The sequence below is a fragment of the Triticum urartu genome, chromosome 3 (assembly GCF_003073215.2).
Source record: "Triticum urartu cultivar G1812 chromosome 3, Tu2.1, whole genome shotgun sequence".
Classification (NCBI taxonomy): domain Eukaryota; kingdom Viridiplantae; phylum Streptophyta; class Magnoliopsida; order Poales; family Poaceae; genus Triticum; species Triticum urartu.
The window spans coordinates 725,945,012-725,958,954 of record NC_053024.1 but is presented as its reverse complement, the minus strand read 5'-3'; the positions used below and the strand labels follow the sequence as shown (position 1 = coordinate 725,958,954).

The window sequence follows — 13,943 nt, the reverse complement described above, 5'->3', positions numbered from 1 at the left end:
TCAATAATTTCTATAAAATATAACCACCAACGTGCTCTAACAGATAGAAATGAAGCGCTAGAGCGAAATTGTTTAGCTCAAAAGATATAAGTGAAGCACATAGAGTATTCTAATAGATTCCAAATAACGTGTGTCTCTCTCAAAACATTTGTACAGCAAGGATGATTGTGGTGAACTAAAAAGCAAAGACTCAAATCATACAAGACGCTCCAAGTAGAACACATATCATGTTGTGAATAAAAATATAGCTTCAACTAAAGTTACCGATGGACGAAGACAAAAGAGAAGACGCCTTCCGGGGCATCCCCAAGCTTAGGCTTCTAGGTTATCCTTAGATTTTACCTTGGGGTGCTTTGGGCATACCCAAGCCTAGGCTCTTTCCACTCCTTGTTCCATAATCCATCAAATCTTACCCAAAACTTGAAAACTTCACAACACAAAACTTAACAGAAAATCTCGTGAGCTCCATTAGTGAAAGAAAACAAAACACCACTTCAAGGTACTGTAATGAACTCATTCTTTATTTATATTGGTGTTAAACCTACTGTATTCCAACTTCTCTATGGTTTTTAAACTCCATTACTAGCCAGAGATTCATCAAAATAAGCAAAACAACACACGAAAAACAGAATCTGTCAAAAAGCAGAACAGTCTGTAGTAATCTGTAACTAACGCAAACTTATGGCACTCCAAAAATTCTAAAATAAATTGCTGGACGTGAAATATTTTTCTATTAAACATATGCAAAAAGAATCAACTAAATATCACTCTCCAGTAAAACGTTGTAACTAATCTCGTGAGTGCTAAACTTTCTGTTTTTTACAGCAAGATCACAAAGACTTTCCGCAAGTTTTCCCAAAGGTTCTACTTGGCACAAACAATAATTAAAACACAAAACCACATCTAAAAAGAATCTATATGGGTTATTTATTCCTAAACAGAACCAAAAAGCAAAAAACTAAAATAAAATTGGGTTGCCTCCCAACAAGCGCTATCGTTTAACACCCCTAGCTAGGCATAAAGCCAAGGATAGATCTAGGTATTTCCATCTTTGGTAGGAAATCCATAAGTAGCTATCATGATAGATTCATATGGTAATTTTATTTTCTTTCTAGGAAAGTGTTCCATGCCATTCCTTAACGGAAATTGGAATATAATATTTCCTTGCTTCATATCAATAATTGCACCAATCATTCTAAGGAAAGGTCTACCAAGAATAATAGGACATGAAGGATTGCAATCTATATCAAGAACAATGAAATCTATGGGCACATAATTCCTATTTGCAACAGTAAGAACATCATTAATTCTTCCCATAGCTTTCTTAATGATGGAATCCGCAAGGTGCAAGTTTAAAGAACAATCATCAAATTCATGGAAACCTGGCTAATCACACAAAGTTTTTGGAATTGTGGAAACACTAGCACCCAAATCACACAAAGCATAGAATTCATGATCCTTAATTTTAATTTTAATAGTAGGTTCCCACTCATCATAAAGTTTCCTAGGGATAGAAACTTCCAATTTGAGCTTTTCTTCATAAGATTGCATTAAAGCATCAACGATATGTTTAGTGAAAGCTTTATTTTGACTATAAGCATGCGGAGAATTTAGCACGGATTGCAACAAGGAAATACAATCTATTAAAGAACAATTATCATAATTAAATTCCTTGAAGTCCAAGATAGTGGGTTCATTGCTATCTAAAGTTTTGACCTCTTCCATCCCACTTTTACCAAATTTTGCATCAAGATCTAAAAACTTTGAATCATTGGGACGCCTTTTAACTAAAGTTGACTTATCTCCAATCCCATAATTATCAAGATTCATATTTGAAAACAAAGATTTAATAGGGGAAACATCAATCACTTTAAGATCTTCATCCTTATTATCATGAAAACTAGAAGAACACGCTTTCACAAAGCAAACCTTTTTAGCACGCAGCATAGCGGTTCTTTCTTTGCACTCATCAATGTAAATTCTCATAGCTTTGAGAGACTCATTGATATCATGCTTAGGTGGAATAGATCTAAGATTCAAAGAATCAACATCAAGAGAAATTCTATCCACGTTCCTAGCCAATTCATCAATCTTAGGAATTTTTTCTTCAAGCAAAGCATTGAAATTATTTTGAGAAATCAGAAATTCTTTAACAGTAGTCTCAAAATCAGAGGGCATCTTATTAAAATTGCCATAAGAGTTTTTGTAGGAATTATCATAATTATTAGAGGAATTACTAGGATACGACCTAGGATTAAAGTGTCCTCTATATGCGTTGTTGCCAAAATTGTTCCTACCAACAAAATTCACATTCATAGATTCATTATTATTCTCAATCAAGATAGACAAAGGCATATCATTGAGATCAGAAGAAACACTCTTATTAGCAAACAATCTCATAGGTTCATCCATCTTTCCAATCAAAACATTAACTTCTTCAATTGCATGCACCTTTTTACTAGTAGATCTTTCAGTGTGCCATTGAGAATAACGAACCATAATATTATCTAGGAGTTTAGTAGCTTCACCTAAAGTGATTTCCATAAAAGTGCCTCCGAATCTAAAAGATTTCTAGAAGCAAAGTTCAATCCGGCATAATTTTTTTGTATAATCATCCATAAATTCAAACCATGTGTAGGGCAATTACGTATCATTAATTTCATTCTCTTCCAAGCTTGTGCAACATGTTCATGATCAAGTTGCTTAAAATTCATAATATCGTTTCTAAGAGAGATGATCTTAGCGAGAGGAAAATACTTAGAGATAAAAGAATATTTGCACTTATTCCAAGAATCAATACTACTTTTAGGAAAGACGAAAACCAAGTTTTAGCACGATCTCTAAGTGAAAAAGGAAATAGCTTTAATTTAACAATATCATTGTCCACATATTTCTTCTTTTGCATATCACACAAATTAACAAAGCTATTCAGATGGGTAGCGGCATCTTCACTAGGAAGGCCAACGAATTGATCTTTCATGACAAGATTCAGCAAAGCATCATTAATTTCACAGGATTCAGCATCGGTAAGAGGAGCAATCGGAGTACTAAGAAAATAATTGTTGTTGGTATTGGCAAAGTCACACAATTTAGTATTATCTGGAGCCATCATGACAAGCAAGCAATCCAACACACAAGCAAACAAGAAGCAAGCAAAAAAGAGGCGAACGGAAATAGAGGGCGAATAAAATGGCAAGGGTGAAGTGGGGGAGAGGAAAACGAGAGGCAAATGGCAAATAATGTAATGCGAGGGATAAGAGTTTGTGATGGGTACTTGGTATGTCTTGACTTGTGCGTAGACTCCCCGGCAACGGTGCCAGAAATCCTTCTTGCTACCTCTTGACCACTGCGTTGGTTTTCCCTTGAAGAGGAAAGGGTGATGCAGCAAAGTAGCATAAGTATTTCCCTCAGTTTTTGAGAACCAAGGTATCAATCCAGTAGAAGGCTACATGCAAGTCCCTCGTACCTACACAAACAAATAAGAACCTTGCAACCAATGTGATAAAGGGGCTGGCAATCCTTTCACAGCCACTTGCAAAAGTGAGATCTGATAGAGATGATAAGATAATATTTTTGGTATTTTTATGATAAAGAATTAAAGTAAAGATTGCAAAGTAAACGGCAATAGAAATTGCTTGTTGACGGGAGATTAATATGATGGAGAATAGACCCGGGGGCCATAGGTTTCACTAGTGGCTTCTCTCAAGATAGCATAAGTATTATGGTGGGTGAACAAATTACTATGGAGCAATTGATAGAAAAGTGCATAATTACGGGAATATGCAGGCATGATCATGTCTATAGGCATCATGTCCGCGACATGTAGACCGACTCCTGCCTGCATCTACTACTATTACTTCACACATTGACTGCTATCCAGCATGCATCTAGAGTATTAAGTTCATAAGAACAGAGTAACACATTAGGTAAGATGACATGATGTAGAGGGATAAACTCATGCAATATGATATAAACCGCATCTTTTTATCCTCGATGGCAACAATACAATACGTGTCGTTTTCCCTACTGCCACCGGGATCGAGCACCGCATGATTGAACCCAAAGTTAAGAAATTCTCCCATTGCAAAAAAGATCAATCTAGTAGGCCAAACCAAACTGATAATTCGAAGAGACTTGCAAAGATAACCAATCATACATAAAAGAATTCAGAGAAGTTTCAAATATTGTTCATAGATAATCTTGATCATAAACCCACAATTCATCGGTGGAGCCACGAGGGGCCCACGAGGGTGGAGGGCCCGCCCAGGGGGGTAGGCGCGCCCCTGCCTCATGGCCTCCTCGGTGATTTCTTGACGTCCACTCCAAGTCCTCTGGATCACGTTTATTCCAAAAATAACTCTCCCGAAGGTCTCATTCCGTTTGGACTCCGTTTGATATTCCTTTTCTGCGAAACACTAAAATAGGAAAAAAAACAACAATTTGCACTGGGCCTTGGGTTAATAGGTTAGTGCCAAAAATAATACAAAAGTGTATAAATAAGCCCATTGAACATCCAAAACAAAATATGTAATAGCATGGAGCAATCAAAAATAATAGATACATTGGAGACGTATCAAAGAGCGGTGGTGCGTCGTGCGGGAACGGCGGCAGACCGATGGTCGTGGGGGGTGAGGGGGATTAGATCGGTCGTGTGGTGCGTGGTGCAGGGTAGTTTTTTTAAGAAGGGGCATGGTGGATTAGTAGTATCGGGTTTCGTTAGCGAGGGGAGATTAGTGAGTTGGAGATTTCGTTAACTATAATTTTTGTTAAAGGAGATTTTAGGCCATTATATCGTTTATTAGACAGTTAATATGCTGAGTTGGATCTGCCCTCTCATGCTATTATAGTGGTAGTAGATATAGCTCTATTTAATATTTATCAACTTGCTAATCATAGAAATTTATGATATATATAAGTTGCATTCTAAGAAAATTGAAAAATGCAATTTGATTCTTGAATATGAGATTGAAAAATACATATTATATTGAAAAATGCAATTTGCTTCAAGTTAAAAAATTGCTTCTTTCATATGATATGAAAAAATGCAGACATGAAACAGACATGTTATGCTGAAAATGAGTAAAGTACACAGTTTTTTTGGGTCTATATGCTTATGGGAGGCATTTTATAATACATGACATCAAAAGAAACAACTTGAAAAGATGGGGCTGATATATCCGATACAAGACTATCCGAGTGTGATCCACCAATGTGGAGCTGCTTCTAGAGAATGTATGCACCTAATGCATAGCGTGATTCGTGGCGCTGCTGCCCTATCCTCCAATAGTTTATTCTTATCCTAGTACTTTCCAACGCTAGCATCTTTGCAAATGGGAGAAAAAGGATCACACGCCCCTAAACCCAATATGCATGGCGATGAAAATGTGTGTTGCGGTTGCGAATAACATGAAGGAGAATTGTGATTTCAGCCCACCAATCTTTGCAAATGCCTAAGAAATTTAGACAATGTACAATTTGCGGGTTAGGTTAAAGACAATCATCTCCAACAGAAATGAAAAAAAAAACAAAAGCATCAGAACAAAAATACATACAAAACATAAGAAAATTCGAAATACCGAAACATATTTTTTCCTGCCAATGCAAGATGTTATTCCTCACATTTATTTCATTATCATAGGAATAATTATTTTTAGGATTTAATACAGCTTTTAATAGGAAAAATATGTACTATAATTAAGCACGAGCTAGGTTGTCACCGAGAAAGCATATTCAGTACTATAATCAAGCATAGGCTAGGTTGACTACCCATTGTTTTGTTTATAGTGTGTGTATATCTCCACGAACAAACCAACCAAACATAAATGCAGAAAATATAGATTATGAACGAAAAAAGAATGTTGTAATTTTAGTATACAATAATGAGGGTTACCCCGCAAAAAACTGAAGGTTAAAAACTTATAAATTAGTATACAATGCAGATTAAGCACCATACTAACAATAAAAATGCCGTATGTGCAATTAACACTTCTATTGAGTTACTCATATCATACATTAAAAATATTGCGATCCAAATTGCTTGCCTGCGCAAGATCTTCTTATACTGTATGCAACTGTTGTTCATTAAAAAGAGAAACATATTAGATTTTGCACAAGAAATATAACATTGGCGATGTATATTTGCCGTCCAAATTTAGTACTACGGTGTACATCGGATGTTGATGCATAATGAGAAAGCATATCACATAATTAAATTACTATACATGCAATATTTTTATTGAAGTAATTTTACCCGGACGCAATTGTTCCTCCATACCTTCAGTGATGCTAGGCATGTCATCTTCTTCCTTGTTCACAAACTTTACTGAGATTATACTCTATGACCATGATTTCTGAATGTATTTTACGTGGAGTGTCCGAAAAAGGAAACGTGAATCAAGGTTCTCCTTAAATTATGCGCACCCTCTCTGATCTGGTCACACATGTCCCTCCAACGGCATCACTTCTGTTATCGTCCATGGCTCCTGGCCGGCAAGGTCGCGTCACAGCGGGCTTGGGGAGAGGAGCATCGCGTACATCCGCCTTGCCTTACCGTCGGGCAGCTCGTTGGCCATGGTCAGTCGAGACGGAGTTCATCTTTGCATGGATGAGAACCAAGGTTCAAGATGACCATGTCGTGTAGTTGGGACGGTGAGTTCCGCCGTGCAAGACGACTCCTAGGGGACTCATATTGGCACGCTTATCCCACTCCATCTGTCTCCGTTTAATACACTCTTTGCCTCCTTATTTTAATTACCCTCTATTTCCTCTTTTCGAGACATCTTCTTGACAACCTGGGAAAGTCAAAGAAGTATATAAATTGGATGGGTTAGATGTAAAGAGTCGATATGGGACTATTTAAACGGCTATTGACCTACAATTCGGCACACATGCATGATCTAGCTCGTTGGTACGGTATCCAACTTAGAATAGTAGGTTGTGAGTTTGATGCTCCACACCAGCGTTCTTATTTTTTGTGCCTCGGATTAATTAGTTGGGCTTTTCGGCCACCAGCAAACGGAGGGTGATTATTTGGGCTTTTGGGCCATCAGCACATGGAGGCTACGTGAGACGCACGAACGAGGGGAAAGCTGACACACAACTGAGACAGGTGGACGGATGGATGAAAACTACTAACAGGCAGATGAAATTACGGTGGTAAGAAGCGATCCGTGATTTCTTATTAGGTAAAGATATGCTGATTTGACTGTACAGAGACTCTTGGGATCAGTTGCCATCAACATATCAGCCTTTACCGGTTTGGCAAAATCACCCTTGTGACCACCGTGCAAGAAATATGTATCAATAGATCAACTAGTAGTATATATATGAATAATCAGTGAAGCAACAAACCAACAACATAGGGAGGCACGGAAAAATGTTATTCAATTATTTTAGATTTAAGACCATAGATATCACATAAGCAAAATAACCCACTGCATATAATAAAGGAGCTAATTCCTTCTGAAACAACAAAACATGTAGTTATGATCACATCCTACAGTTGATTCATCCTCATTGCAGTTTGTTCGTATTTGTAGATTTCCATTTCATGTTGCTCTGATATGTTATTTGATGGCTTCTTGGTGTTGGCAGCTGGACAAGGAGGAGGGGCTATAGTGGCCTTAACGGTGGTGGCGGAAGTTGAAAGAGGTGGAGGTGCAAGCTTCTCGATGTGCATGAACTGAGGGACAGTGTCATCAGACAGATACTCTTTTGTCACCGGAACAACTAACATGAAAAATGTTTGTTGCATATTATAAAGAAAATGCTAGTATCTTCTTGGGGATTCTGATCTTCACAAGGCCTGTGATGCGGATACAACCAACCACTTTCTCCTGCCCTACCGGTGTACTGCCTTCATGGGAACTCATGCCTTCTAGGCTTTTTTGGACAACATTGCATGCCACATACATGGTTCAAGATTACATTCCATAGTTTGTCCTTTGCAAGGATCAAGCATTCATCATCATAGAGGTTATGATGATCTCTGGCTCAGATATCACTTGAGCTTTAAGGAACATGTGCTCTATGAGTATAGTTCAATTTGCAAATACTTTTTTGGTTACATGTATTATTTTAACACATGGACATATCTGAAAAACAAGTGAATACCTTTTGAAAGTGCCTGAACATTAAAAAATAATAGTCATCTATCTAAAAAATGCATCCTTGTACTTTCCCTATAATATTTGGCTATAATTTTATGGCATCCTTTCAAAATACGAATTGGTTTAAAGTGTTTGTCCGATTTTGGGATCTAGGCCAAAATATATATTATTTACTTGAAATACACAACCGGATACAAAAATTAGGGAACAATGTTTGTTTAGGTATTGGCCCTTGCTGGGATCAATCTGGTCTGAGTTTCCTGATTGAAATAGCTAAATAGTTGGGTGCATTCACTAGGATGATGTTAAAATAGATGGGATCAATCTATATGTCGCTCCACTCTCAAGTGCGTGGAGAAGAATTCATAGGTGGAAACGTTACTTCTTTCCTGTTCTACGTAGTTTAATTGCTTCCACTTCAGTCTTATCTTACCATTCTCCCCTCGCGCTGTTGATTGCGATGGCAATTGGAACCAGTGAACCCTAGCAGCCGCCAAGGTTGAGATCCTATATGCGACCTCACCCGCTGCGCCTCCTCCAACCAACCCACACCACCATATATCTTCAGCCATTTACTCGATTCCAGTCAGAGCCATTCCTTCTATTCCGCCTCAGGGGCCACACTGCCGCCACTGCCACTTCTGCTAGTAGCATGCGTTCTGCCACCATGTGGGAGGCCTCCTCTTTCTCATCGCCCATCTGATACCCCTCATAACCCTCCGAGGATGCATTTTTACCTGGGGGAGCGTTGGTGGGGACTGCACCTCTCCTTCCTTGGAGTACACAGTGGGGTCGAATCCGCACCCGTCGGTGCTAGCCATCACTAGACATACCGATCATGGGAAGGACAAGGCTAAGAAGACCACGTGCAACTCCCAATGCATCGGATGTGAGACTAGGAAGAGCGAGGTCGCAGAGTTAGAAAGAGGAAAGGAAGAACCTGGGGCGCGAGAAAGGGCAGAAGACGAGGAAGACTGGAGGATGCAGAAAATATATTCAGGTGTGAAGCGTTTTTGGGTCACACTCGGTAAGAAAAAAAATCCATCATGTATTTGAAAAAAAATATGCATCATGTATTCAAGAAAGTGTTCATCATGTACATGAAAAACGTGTTCAACACATATTGGAAAAAGTGTTCAAGACATATTTCAATAAATGTTCATCTTGCATTTGAGGAAGTGTTTAGCACATATTTGATGCTTATCGTGTATTCAAAAAATGCCGCGTATTTCAAAAAATATTCAACATATATTCAAAATATATTCACTATACATTTGAAGAATATTATTTGTATTTTAAAAATATTCACCGTGTACTTAAAAATATGTCCATCGCATGTTTCTCCAAAAATGTCCATGACATATATGCAAACAAATGTTCATTTCATATTTTTCGATAAAATGTGCATCAAATACTTGTCAAAAAATTTATGCACAAAAACGTCCATCATCTTCCTGTGATCCTACGGTCGTGTCAATGTTGACCGAAGGCCAGGGGTCATACTGCCCCTGCTGCCGCCGCTTCAGCTAGCACCAGGGGCGCCACCCCCACACTGGAGACACCCCCTTCCCCACCATATTTTAGGTATGCTTCTCAAGCATTTATGCATGCAATATAGGTTCATTTTGGAGTGTGCCACATGCATTATGTGATTTGTCCTGCTTTGCTCACCAAGGCACTCACTTGTGTTAGCCCCGAACACAAAACCTTATCGATCCAGCATTACTATCAGCTGTGAAACTGCCATTCATAATTAGCTAATTACATGCCCTTTATCATCCCCTAGCAAATTGCAACGCAGAGTAGGCAGTGCTATTTGTCTGCCCTCCTGTGTGGCACACAACGCTCCCTCATACATATCGGACAAACTAGCCTAGGTTCATCGATGGATTGTACAACACTTTCTTATGCTGATTTTACTGTAAAGGGAGTGGTGGGATCTGCGTGCCAGGCTGTCAAGTCATAACCACGATCCTTTATCGTGATTGCCAAAATCCCCTTGCCTTACAAGTCCTCAATCTGCCTCACTGCAGATTTATTCTTCGGCAACACGGTGAGGTCAACAACTATATATGCATGATCGTTGACCACGAAATAAAATGCAGGAGTAGGCTTGATGCAACTAGTCAACAACACTGTAGAGACAATACATTAATACAAAATCATCCATTGTAAATTACAAAAGAGTTAATTCTGTACGAAATAACACAAACAAAATACTATGTATAGTAATTGGAATTGCCATCCCATACTAGCTAGTTGATTCCTCATCACTGCAGATTGCTTCATTATTTCCGTTTCCTAATTTTCTGAAATGTTGTTGATGGATTGTTGGTGTCCGCGGCCGGACAAGGAGCAGGTACAGCAATGGCGAGAAGAGGTGGAGGAGCGCAGGCCGCCGGAGAAAGCTTCTCGATGTAGAGGCAGAGGGGCACAGTGTTACCTGACAAATACTCTTTCGGCACACGCAACCACTCATAATCGCTGTCATCGGGCGCAGGGGCGTCGCCAGACAGGGAGCTGCTGCTCCTCAGGGGCGAGTTCATCATGACCATATGTGTTGTGCCGCGGCCAGAACGCTCTACACAGAGGTCGCACGCGAACTGCGGTTATACTAAAAAGGTTTGGCTGATATATCTGATACAATAGTGCATATTACTTTTCATTCATAGTATTTTCTAAAAAATATCTCCAAAATGAAATTTATTATTTTGTAGGAAGGCATTCAACTATTTTATGTATCCATAACCACAAAATAATAGGCATGATATGCATGAAAAAAGAACATAGAGTGTCCAGAAAATGATACTTACTTCAGATTAAAACTAAGGTATCCACGACTTTATATAGGCGTCAGGCGATAGGAAAACAAAACTTCAAAAAAAATGTCAACACAACTAAGGATTTTAAATCTCCGGAGAGAGCTCTGTTAGGTGGCATGCGATGTTCATTTCCTTGAACAGCCCGCGCAAGTGCTTGTGCATCACACTTTCCAGGACTATCTGAGTGTTAGCCACCAAGTGCTTGTGCATCACACTTTCTAGAGAATGTCTGCATGCAATCGATTAAGTTTAGACTTTGGAGTGCATCCATTGCATAGCATGATTCCTGGTGCTCCCACCGTGTCCTCCAAGAGTTTCTGCTTATCCTAGTACTTTCAAACACTGAGTAGCACACAATGTTCCGTCATACGTACCAGACGAATTCGGTCCAGGATCATCCATCAATTGTACACCTTACATGCTGATTTGACTGTAAAGAGACCCTTGGGATAAGTTTGCCATCAACATATCAGCCTTTAACTGTATTGGCAAAATCCCCTTTGTGTCCACCGTGTATAAAATCCCTTTTGTTCGTATTTGTACATTTCCATTTCATGTTGCTATAATATTTTGGTTGCTGGCTTCTTGGTGGCCGGACAAGGAAGAGAGGCTACAATGGCATTAAGGGGTGGTGGTGGCAGGTGTAAGAGGGGGAGGTGCAAGCTTCTAGATGTACATGCAGTGGTGGACAGTGCCACCGGACAAATACTCGTTCGGTAGCGGAACCACATTTAAACTTGCCCAGGTCAGGGGCGCAGCTGGACAATAATATTTGTTTACGTATATACCTATAAGACCCCTTTTATAATATGCATGATATCTTAAGGAACTGGTTGAAACTTGAAACTGATTACGCTCGCACAGGCAGCCGTGCTAGTTGCTTGAATGGTGGAGCTGACACATCCAATAAAAGATTATATCATGCTTCTTATTAATATATATATATATATATATTATAAATATCTCCATAACTAAATTTATTTCTATGGCGATGAGGAAACCTGTATAGTCTCTTGAGCAATACACACGAAGAAATCCGAAAAAAATCAACATAACTAAAAAGAACTCTCTTGAGTGCCATGTCATATTCATCACAAGGGTTTACGTATCCCTTTCTAGGACTACCATATTGAGCACCCCAATCCTGTGCTGCTTCTTGAGCATTATTTATGCCTGCAGTATAGGTTCAGTTGGAGTTTCTCCCGTGCGTTAGGTGATTTGTCCTGCTGGTTCACCAAGACACTAGTGACTCACTTGTGTTATCCCCGAACACAAAGCCCTATCCATCCGGCATTACCACGAGCTGTGAAACTGCCATCGATAATTAGCTAATTACTTTCCCTTCATCATCGATAATTAGCACATTGCAGCGTGGAGTAGGTGCTACTATTTGTCTGCCCTGCTGTGTGGCACACATGATCTTTCATACAGTACATATTAGACGAAACTCCCCTAGGTTCATCCATGGAGTGTACCATACACATTTTATGCTGATTTGGCTATAAAGGGAGTCTTGTTGGGATCTGTGTGCCAGGCCGAGATGTCATCAAAGTCATCCTTCAACGGGATTGCCAAAATCTCCTTGCCGTCCACATGGCGGAGAAAATCTACCTGACCAGCCCCCAGTCTGCCTCACGGCAGATTTATTCTTCGGCAACAAGGAGAGATCAACTAGCTAGCACTGTTATATATGCAAGATCGTTGACCACGAAATAAAGGCAGGAGTTCTCGCAAAAAATGAAAAAATAAAGGCAGGAGTATGCTTGATTCAACAACGCAACAACACTGTACAGAAATTACAATATATAAAATCATCAATTGTAAATAACAGAAGATTTAATTCTTTATGAAATAACAAAACACTATGTATAGTAATTGGAATTGCCATTACATAGTAGCTAGTCGATTCCTCCTCACTGCAGATTGCTTGCAGATTTCCGTTTCTTGCCATTGCTCTGATATGTTGTTGCTGGCTTGTTGGTGTTCTTGGTCGAACAAGGAGGAGGGGCAGCAATGGCGAGAAGAGGTGTAGGGGTGGAGGCCACGGGAGAAAGCTTCTCGATGTAGATGCATAGGGGGACAGTGTCAACCGACAAGTACTCTTCTTTCGGCACACGCAACCACTCGTACTCTCTGTCGCCGGGCGCAGGGGCGCCACCAGACAGGGAGCTGCTGCTCATCAGGGCCGACTTCATCATGACCATATGCGTTGTGCCGCGGCCAGAACGCTCTACAGAGAGCTCGCACGCGAACTGCGGCGCCGGGTCGCCACCATCCGCTCTAACGCATAGCAGAGACACGGATATGTTTGGGCCGTGCTGGCCCAGTGACACCAGGAACAGGCTGCGGTGCCGGTTAACGCCCGCAGCAGCTTTGTCGACCTCGCCGACCAGGACGTGCCAGCCGCACAAGACCGGCAGGTTCAGGGTCCGAGGCTGGCCGTAGGGGATGCAGATGGTGGGGCGCGAGTGGCCATCGGAGCCAGTGATGTGGTCGAGCAGCTTCTGCTTGGAGCCGATGAAGCCGCAACCCCCGCCGTCCGAAGCCCTGGCCGGGCATCCGCAAGGCGCGTGCGGGCACGCGCGCCTGTGTTCAGCTGACTGTGGTACACGATGCCGCCGGCTTCGCAGCCGTACTTCTCGAAGTCACACCGCACCATGACGGAGGCCACGAAGGCGTCAAGAAAGGCGAAGTGGACAACTATGAGGCCGCAGGGTTCTTCTCCATGGAGTTCGCGGCAGGACGAGCACAACAGATGGTCGGCGTCACACTGGCGTCGAGATTCAGTTGAGATAGCAGGATCCAGATATGATATGCAAAGACGATTAATTGATGAAAGAAACTTTCGATGCATGGCGATTCATACCATGAAGACGGGGGATTTGAGGGGGAGGCGGCAGGTATGGCAGGTCAGCAGCGCCGTGGACATGCTAAAGCTGAGGTCCTGCTGCGATTCCGTCTCCGTGGCGGTGGCTTCCACCGCAAGAGCTCGCTCTCCTCTGCCATGGCTCAT

At 40.8% G+C, this 13,943-nt stretch overlaps 1 pseudogene; it reads right to left on the bottom strand.

Moving 5' to 3' along the window:
- Nucleotides 1-10,396: 10,396 nt before the first annotated feature.
- LOC125547339 lies at nt 10,397-13,943 on the bottom strand (annotated as a pseudogene).